General features: G+C 48.4%; 1 protein-coding gene and 1 long non-coding RNA gene across 4 annotated transcripts in view; one reads left to right on the forward strand and one right to left on the reverse strand.

The window, feature by feature from the left end:
• Rusc2 (RUN and SH3 domain containing 2) overlaps positions 1-9778 on the forward strand; it is a 51861-nt gene that overhangs the window by 15547 nt on the left and 26536 nt on the right. The window contains exon 1 of one of the 3 annotated variants that reach the window (XM_076564075.1): positions 7154-7768. The exons of the other annotated variants lie outside the window; for them this stretch is intronic. The gene's annotated coding sequence lies outside the window, so the exon portion shown is untranslated. Of the gene's footprint in view, positions 1-7153; positions 7769-9778 lie in introns of those variants that run through there. 3 annotated transcript variants of the gene reach the window in all.
• Positions 229-2951, reverse strand: LOC121827213 (uncharacterized). The gene is made up of 2 exons (XR_013049072.1): positions 637-2951; positions 229-503 (listed from the first exon to the last, which is right to left on the reverse strand). It is a non-coding gene; the product is annotated as an uncharacterized LOC121827213 (long non-coding RNA).

Below are 9778 nucleotides of genomic sequence, written 5' to 3' on the forward strand. Positions count from 1 at the left end.
TTAAACACTTATCACTTGTGTTAGAAATATTCAAAATCCTCTCTGCTAGTCATTTTGAAATATTCAGTCAGTTATTCTGTTATGAGTTTTTAGGCAAGAGTAATGTAATAGACTTTATTTTAAAAGGGTGACTCAAGGTCTCAAGTTAGATGCTGTAAAGATTCAGACAAGTGATAATTATAGGTTAGTCTTCAGTAGCAATAGGATGGAGAAAGATGGACAGGTAAGTCTTGATTATTGAGATGTGGTAGGACATCTAAAGTAGAACACACACACACACACACACACACACACACACACACACACACACACACATATGTAATAGAAGCTAGAAGCCCAAAATGGGTGACTTGGATAAGATGAAAAGTTTATTTCTCCACAGCAGCAGCAGCAGTCCAGCCCTGGGCTGGTGCAGCATTCCACAGTCCTCTGCTGTCCAGGCCCTTCCAGTCTTCTGTGCTTCTTCCTGCTTCTGTAGGGACCAGCCCTCAGCAGCTCAGGAACTGAAGGGAAGAGTCACAGACTAAACACTCAATTGACTCTGTCTGAGGGAGTAAAACAGTTCTCTGGGGCCAGTGAAAAGGGGGAACACACACACACATACTCACACACACTCACACTCAAACCCACACTCACCTCCACCATGTCAGGATCTCACTTAGGTGTTGACAAATGGGCAAACCCTCAGCAGGTCAGAGAAAGTCTTGATATCTCTTCTGTTCTTCTAGCCAGATTCCCTTTTTCTTCATTTTACTTTTCCCTTACAGCTTATATACCCAAGGAAAATCTTTCAGGCAATATAAAAATTACAATGTGGTTATGTTCTATTTTTCAAGTGAATGATTACAATGAATACAAGTAAAAAACATGTTTCTCATTTCCCTTACATGATTAAACATTTTATGTATTACAGGTGAAAACAAATTATCCCTAAGAACCTACATATATTCATGTCCAAGCAACTTGTCATAGATTAACAAAGTGTAAGCAAGCAAGGTGCTTTGCTTGGCCAGTCCTTTTACTGGCAGGCTGCATTTTGCGTTTACAAAGAAAGGATCAATCCTTCTATTATTTCTCTCAAAAGGGAATCTTACAAAAAAATCTTAAAAGAATCACAAATCTAAACTTTCATGTATCAAGAACAAGTCATCTCTACTTTAAATCCTCAGAGTGCGTACCCACTCATCAACAGTTTTTTATTAAATCATATCAGGGCAGAAATGGGTACAAGGGATTAATCATCGCCTTTGATCACCAACCCACCCTAGCAAGAAAGGTTCGTCAGCCAGCTATAACCAGGCTATTGTTCCTTGACCTCGAGGAGTCCCTTGCTCAACTGTTAAAAGTGTGCCTTTCTAAACTTTAATTGTTCCCCAAGATTTTCTGTGTCAAAGCTATTACCAAAGGCATCTGAACCTAAGCTTTCTAACAATCTGCATGTCTAGATTCTTCCTAAGGGCGATGGTTGAATCATTAATCTGCTCCAGCAGCAATGTTGGGAAGAAGTCAGTCACTGTTATTGTAAGTACTAGTAACTCTGCCCAGTGCGGGCTAGAAACCTCCTGAGAGTTTGTGTACAACTTATGGATGATGAGATGTGATGACCACAAAGGCAATAACAGAGCTGTGCTCAATGGCAGCATGAGATCGTCTGCCTCTCCAAGGCTCACTCGGGTGTGGCTTTGCTGACCGCCCAGTCATGTTCCCTGAGTTCCACAACTGCTTGCTGTTGCCTGTGTGTCCCCTGACAGCTTCCCCCAGGCCATCTTTCTGGCCCTAGGTAGTAGCTGTCACACCTACCCCACTAGCAGTGGGACAGGGAAGAGAGGAAGGAAGACTCCCCAAAGCCTGCGCACTTCCTCTACAGGCATGTCATTCCTGCAGGGGACGTGGGAATGCAGCATTCACCTTGGACAGCCGTGTATTCAGCAAGTTACCAAAGCTGACACAGAGTGAGAATGAATATTTGATTGGCAGCTAACAGTCTGGGGTTTGGGAAGGTGGAGAACTAACTGAGCACAGCCCAAAGTGTTTACAGAATAACAGAGGTGACACCAAGTACTTGAAGAGTCTTTTAGCCGCTAGGCAAAGATGAGCCTATTTTCATCTTGTTTTATGCTTGTGAAGAGTAAATAAACATTAGTTCAGAGAAGCTGCACGTTTAAATGTGACTCTACCTGGATTGACTTGATGTCCGTCACTACCATAGGAAATTGCTGTGCGTCTGATTTGTTGTGGTGATATATTGTGTATCAAATAAAGCTTGCCTGAGGATCAGAAGACAGAGCCAGCCACTAGATTAAACACAGAGGCCAGGCAGTGGTGGCACACACCTTTAATCCTAGCACTCAGGAGGCAGAAATTCGTCTGGATCTCTGTGAGTTTGAAGCCACCCTGGACTACGTGAGATTGATTCAGTCTGGGAGAGAAACAGAGCCAGGCAGTGGTAGCACACACCTTTAATCCCAGCACTTGGGATCTCAGGCCTTTGCTCCCAATACTTGGGAAGCACACACACCTTTAATCCCATCACTAGGGAGGTTGAGACAAGAAGTGAAATGGCTGGGTGGAGAAAGGCATAGAAGGTGTGAGGAGACAGGAACTAAAAGCCTTTCTGCTGAGGACTCAGGGACATTCAGAGGATTCGTGGAGTTAGGATCTCACCTTCCATTCGGACTGGGGACTCGGTAGCGGTAAGAAGTTTCTCTAGTGGCTTGTTCCTTTGTCTCTCTGATCTTTCAGCATTTACCCCAATATCTCTGGCTCTTGTAGCTAGAGTTCTCCTGCCTGGCCCAAGCTCTATTTTCAGGATGAATTTCTTACTTCTACATCTTTGAAATAAATTATTTTTCTTCTTTCTTTGGAAAACAAAAAGGGAGGTTTGGGATTTAGCTCAGTGGTAGAGTGCTTGCCTAGCAAGCGCAAGGCCCTGGGTTCGGTCCTCAGCTCCAGAGGGGGGAAAAAAAAGAAAAGACAGTCAGGACAAATCTCTGTCACCCACCAGTCCCACAGCTGCTCAGACCCAACCAAGTAAACACAGAGACTTATATTGCTTACAAACTGTATGGCCGTGGCAGGCTTCTTGCTGTTTGTATATCTTAATTTAATCCATTTCTATAAATCTATACCTTGCCACATGGCTCATGGCTTACCGGCATCTTCACATGCTGCTTGTCATGGCGGCGCCTGGCAGTGTCTCTTCCACCTTCCTGTTCTTTCTTTTCTCCTCTCTGTTAGTCCCGCCTATACTTCCTGCCTAGCCACTGGCCAACCAGTGTTTTATTTATTGACTAATCAGACCAATTTGACATATAGACCATCCCACAGCAGGCTCTGGTTATTATTTTTTTAATAAGACTGTTTAGAATTTGTGCAGCAATTTGTAGTATCTTGTCATTTGTTAATAGTCATATTATTGAGAAGGGTGAACCAACAGATTGCTATTTTAGAACAAAACCTAAACAAGTCTCAAATGAAGGCATTTACTCAGTGTTCTTCTCTACGGAGGATATTAGCAGCGTGTTAGAGTCATGAGAACAGGATTTGGGAGTGAGTCAGACCGGAGCTCTGAGCCCAGCCCTGTGATCCTGGATAAATGGAATCCCAGACCGCCTTGGTTTCCTCAGCTGCAAAGCATGGCTAGACTATCTACTCTGCACAGCGACTGTAAAGATTAGAAATGTGTTCACAACCCACAGCTAGCACTGTGGGTAGCAGTGTATCTAATAAGGAATGGGTAATAGTATAAGGATTAAGTATTTAGCTGTCAGCCATTTGTTCCTTTACTGAGACCAGGCTGCCCTCGAACTCATAGAGATCCATCCTGAGTGCTGGAATTAAAGGCATGTGCCACCACCCGGCTGATTTTAACATTTTTAAAGGGTTGCACATTTTGAAATTTCTTAACAGTGAATTCCAATGTTCTTACCACAGACAATGATTAAGTACTTGAGATGATGTTAATTCATTTGATTTACTTATTCCACATTGCACTCATAAATCATAACATCACTTTGAACCTTAGAGGTATACAACTATAAATGGTCAATTTACAATACAAACATTTTTTAAGAAAAGAAAAACCCAGGAGTACACTGCATAACTCTATTACCCATGGAGCCCAAATATCTGCCCTCTGGTCCTTCACAGCTGGAGCTTGCTGATCCCTAAGGCCCCTTCTCTAAGGCAGGTGGGCATCACTAGAGCTGACAGGAGAGGTTCAGATGTCTGTTTGGAGTCTCAGAAAGGCGGAGGCAGTAACAGTGCATCGGTATCGATGAAGAACAGGTTTCTCTTTTCCGTCTCTGAGAGTTCTAGCGACCTGGCCGGCTGAGGAGTTGCAGGACTGGAAAGAATAAAGGCTTGTGTAGGGCTTGGGGTCCAGTACTGCCTCTGTCCCGGCTGTGTGCTGGTGCTCAGTCCTTGTCGGTGTGGCTCTCTGGGGCCCTGTAAACTAAGTCCAGGAACTCCTGCTCCTGACTGTACTTGAGGTGGAGCCCAGCCTCAAACCAGTGTCCTGGCGCGTCACAGGCAACACAGAGCAGGGTGAGGGGAGGAGTTCCCTGCTCTTCTGTTCCTACCTTCTTTTCTGCGTTAGCGGAAACCGTTGCCTTCTGCCTGGCTAAGCAGACGCTTAACTATTTCACCTGTGTCTCAAACCCACCTTCCAGTATGGCCGCCGTAGCCTAGAAGGGGGAAAGCCTGGAGGGAGCCGAGGTGCCCTACCCGATTGTGTCCATAGTTACAGTCTGAAATGTTTCGTTCCAGTACTTTACCTCATAGCATTTACATATCCTGCTCTCTATATTTTTCAAATTTTGTTCTTGCTTCACCACCCGAAGATAACTATGAGTAGACCCTTCTTCAGGGGGCGGACCTGGAACTTGTGAGGACAGGTAGCCTGCCCCGCGTGACCCAGCACATCAGAACAAACACCAAGAACAAAATCCGGGTTCCTGTCCCCGGCATCCTGCCACGATCCTAGGGGTGCTGGCTTCCAGAGGGAGCTGCCTCAAAGGCTTATCACTGGTGATCCAACCTGGTTGTCTCTGGGGCTGCATCGTTCTGATGTCCAGCTAGATAAGCCTTGAATGACAGGAAAAGAATGCATTGACCGAGTTCGCACTCTGGCTCCTTGTGCGCTGATGTAGCTGTGAGTCAGCTCCAGCAGGGAGGTGAAGGAGTCCTCGTCGGGCGGCGTCGTTACTGTGTGCTTGCCTGGGCTTTTGCACTTCAGCATTCCTACCTGATGTGTGGTGCATTTTTGTCATTCTCCAGCAGTCTGCCGTGTGATGAGGGGCCCCTCATTAGGTCTGTCTACATCTATTTACATAAGCTGCCCAGCTGTCTGCTCCCTCACAGCACTGTCTGCCCCACGACGGGGCAGGGACCAGGGAGGCAGGCGATGGAAACAGCCTTGGGGCTCCACGTGCTGTGGTCAATGTATATAAGGTTACTAGGATCCCACTCCTCAGGCCTTTGGGAAGAGGTGACGTGGACACTGGCTTCTGGCCAGACAGCTGGTTTCTTGGTGGCTCTAGCCTGTTGTGTCCCTTAGGAGTGCAGCTGTACTGGTACAAGTTTCCAGGAAATGTGATGTTCCTCCTGGAGACTACCGATCAGTTGAGCACGGTCTCAGCCTGCCATTTATCTCAGGTGCCCTCTACTATCCTCCCAAGTATTCCTTTCTTTTTCTCGTCAGCACACACCGCACTAGTCTGTGGCTTGTGACAAGGCCAAGCTTGGGGATGTTGGGTGGAAATCTCCCCTTGCCTCTGTTCAGATCATTTCAATACAACCAGTTTGTAAGTGTGTGTATATATATGTCCCGACCGAAGCAACCATAGGCTCCTCTGGAAGAGGCCTACCCAACTGAGGAGAACACTCTGGGCAGGAGCCTTCACCTTGTGGTCCATGTGATCGCAGAGATTTGGGACTAGACACCTGGACACCTGACATCTGCTTGCTCCACTCCCCCATCTATTAACGCTGAACTGTTTTCCACACAGCTTGCTTCCTTCAGGACCCAACTTAGCAACCTGGAGAAGCCTTAGGCCACTCCTCTAGCAGGAAGCTGCCCTACATTTGGACAGTAACCAGTAGAACTTGATACTGACGCCAGAGTGTAAAAATAAACACCTCGTACAGTTCTGTCTTAATCCATCGCCATCGGAGTGGCTATTATTAGTCTGTAGGCTGAAGGAGCAGCTGTGATTGGGCGCACAACAGCCTGGACAGACCTATCCTGCCATCTTGGGATCAGACTGTTCCTCCCCTTCACCTGCTGGGAGCTGAGCTGGGCCCCGGAGAAGGCCTCCAGTCTGGGAGCGTGCCTTACGGCAGGTCACACTAGTGTGAGAGTAGAGTCTTGGCTCTGGGAGGTAGGCTGAGACTCCAGGACGGCTACCAGCGGAGATCTAGTGGACACAGGGTCACCAGGCCTAGATCAGGGGCAAAAAGAAAGGGGCGTGGCTGTCCTTCCATTTCCTTTGACCGTTTTTGGTTTTTGAGACAGTGTCTCTTTCAGTCTCGGCTGGCCTCAAACGTGCTATGTAGCTGAGGCTGGCCTGCCTCTCTGTCGTGCTGGGATTACAGGTGTGCATCAGCATTCCAGTTTATTCCTTTGACGATTAGATAATTTGCCCACAAATACCTCAGACCTACAGGCTTTAGATTTCTCTGGAAACTGGGATAGGAGAAGAGAAACAAGAACACTGGTCATCTGCCAGAGGCAGGGTGATAACAGTGACGTATTGCTGAGCACTTATGTTAAGTATGACGTGTACTCTTGAATTCTACCTCAAGCCTCTCAGGGAATACCACAACAGTTTACAGCCTGAAGTTTCCCAGAATTCCATAGCTGGCAGGCTGGGACTCAGATTGGAACCGAGGCCCGTCTTAGCACCAAGTCCTTGCTCTGTACAGAACCTAACTAACCTCTTGAATCTTCAGGACAAAGCCAAACGCCACACACCTGCTTCTTAAATTGTTCAAGTGAACAAAACAAAACTTACTTGAACCTCGGTCTTGTAACTAACGCAAATACGGGAGACAGTCCCCATGCTGTGCCCCGAGCATGGAGAGCTGGACTCTGGCAGCTGCCACCTAAACTCTCCATCCAGGAAGGGCTTCCCCCGTGACAGAGGAGTCCAAGAGACACTGACGCCACTGCTGAGAATGTGGCCGGACTGGAACCAGGTTCCCCAGAGGAGTGAGGCTGCCATGGCAGGCACGCTGAGGCAGGGCTCTGCTGGGAGGGAGGTTTCCTTGAAAGGCAGCTAGGCTTCCCTCTGCTCTCCCCCGCCTCCCCCACCCTGGCCCCACAACTGGTTTGTGTAATTCAATCTAGATTCTTCTCATAGCCACTTCTCGATGCATATGTGCCCTTTTATTTACAGCTCTGGACACACTGATTGGCTAGCAGTTGGGCAGCCTGCACGCTTCAGTCCACTGTCTGGGAGGAGGGGGAGCGGAGAACACTGTGACTTTGCTTCCCAGAGCCCAGGATAGGCAAGGTGTTGACCACACTGGACAGCTGAGCAGCAGCAGTCCGGGGCCTTGTTTGATCCAGCTGCCTTCCTCCTGCAAATCGGGGTTTAAAACTGTGTCCAAGCAAAGCAGGCCGCCCTGGGGTTCAGCGCCCTGTTCCTGCCTGGTCCCGGTGTTCCTCGCTTCCTTCCTTCACCTGCGTCTGGCACTGGGAGACTGTCCTGTAGGCCTTGTGACGGCTGCGTTCTCCCCCCCTCCTTCTGAAGAGCTGTCTGTCAAGGTAGGACCTGAACCTTGCCTCGTTCCCTCGTGTCCTCCTCTCCTCTCCTCGCTAACCCGCCCTACCCTCAGAAGAGAGAGGATTTGCAGCAGGTTCTCAGCCTCTGCAGACATACCTGTGGGCCGGCCCCTGAGAGTGAGGCGTGTGTGTCCTGCACAGTCACTTTGGAGAGAAGAGGCGAGGAGGAGGAGGAGGCCGTTCATTAACACCTTGCATAGGAACCTTCCCTGGAGTTAGGATTTGGATTTGCTTTACTTTATAATTATACCTGAAAGGACCCATAAGAGGTCTTCAAGATGACCAGGGGCTAGAAGCTGAGCTAAGGAAGGAAGATGGCCTGATGGGAAAGCAACACCCGCTGGCTAGACCCGTGGAAAAGATGCTTTTCTAGGGATAATCCCTTCCCCACAGAAAGAGACCCTGGAGCAAAGCGAAATTTGTTACCAGGTTTTTGTGGACTAGGTTCTTGGTCAGCAGCGGCTGGTAACTTGTTCTTTTCCTGGGTCAAACTGCCCAGCGCTACAGCCCCCATTCATTGAAATGGGACCTTGGGAGCTCTAGCCACTGCCGAGACTAAGAGGCTTCGAACCCGTGTGAGTTCTGCCGTGGCTTGGGTCAGTGATGTTTTAAAGGTGCCTGCACACTGTCGGTTCCCAAGGAAGCAGAGACTTGGGAAAAGACTGTGCAGCCACACCAGGCCGTCCCGTCCTGCTGCAGACTCAGGCCTTGTGCGCAGTGCTCGTGTTTGATTTTTAGAGTCAGGCGTTTTGCTCAGCTCCTCGGCAGCTTACACAAGAAGCCCAAAGCAGAACAAGTCCTGTGCTTCGAAAGAGGACACTATATTAGGGAGGCCTAATAAGGAAGCAGCTGGTGTGTCTGGGGCAGCCCTTCCAGAACACTCCCAGCATTCTGGCCCGCCTTGCTTGGAGTCCAAAATAACATGAGACCAGTTAGGAACAGTATCCTGGTCAGCTAGGAGCGGCCACACTGCCCAGAGGAAGTCAGACGACCTCGTGGGTGTTGGCTGTCATTCTGTTTGTAAAGGCAGACTCCTGAGGTCATGGCCAGGTGTGCTCAGACATCTGGCAGCTTGTTTATTCTTCTTGTAACTCAGCCACTGATACCCACTATCAACACCAGTTCTTAAATCTCCAAATTCTTGAGCATCTCTATTTCAGAACAAGCACTTCCCTATGGGGAAGTCAGCGCTTTCATCTAATCTCACGGCCAGGGAACGGGGTTCTCCAAGAGAACACCCATAAATTCATGTACAGGACAAAGCTTATTTCTGCTCTGGAAAGCTTAGTCTGCTATTTTATTAACAATTGATTTAGGAGCTGTGCAGAAAGAGGTGTTTTCTTGTTTTGAATATTTTTTGTATGTGTTTGTATGTGAACATTTGTGGGTGCGTGTGTGTGGGTGTGGGTGTGTTATGTGTGTGCACATGTGTGTGTGTACATGCATGTGGAGGCCAGAGATCCATGTCACGTGTCTTCCTCAATCACTTCTTGACCTTACTGTTTTGAAGCAGGGTTTTCCACTGATCCTGGAGCTTGCCCGCTCGCCTGTGTGTCTAGACTGTCCAGCACGCCTCGGGATCCTCCTGGTTCCCTGGCTCAGGAGTTACAGGCGTACTCCCATCATGCCCAGCCTTTTACGGGTCTGAACTCAGGCCCTCAGACTTGCGTGGCCAGCACTTTGCTGCCTGAGTCATCTCATATCCCCAGAGATGACTTCTGGTTAGCCATTTATTTCCCTCTTCATAGTCTCAAGTCACCGCGAACCATGCTCAGTCCTGTTTGGCCTGTGCCCAGAGGACTCTGGAAATTTTTCCCTTTAAGTGGTAGAACCCCTTAGAATTCTATTCAGAGTTCCCACAGTGGGGAAAGGGAGCTGGGGAGCATGGGGGTTTAGTGTCCCGTCTTCAGCCAGAGCAGATCTGGAAATCCTCCAACTGTTGTCTCGTGTCCCTAAACGCAGTGCTGCCCTGCCCACCCCAGCGGCAGATTA

Source organism: Peromyscus maniculatus, chromosome 2, assembly GCF_049852395.1.
Source record: "Peromyscus maniculatus bairdii isolate BWxNUB_F1_BW_parent chromosome 2, HU_Pman_BW_mat_3.1, whole genome shotgun sequence".
NCBI classification, from domain to species: domain Eukaryota; kingdom Metazoa; phylum Chordata; class Mammalia; order Rodentia; family Cricetidae; genus Peromyscus; species Peromyscus maniculatus.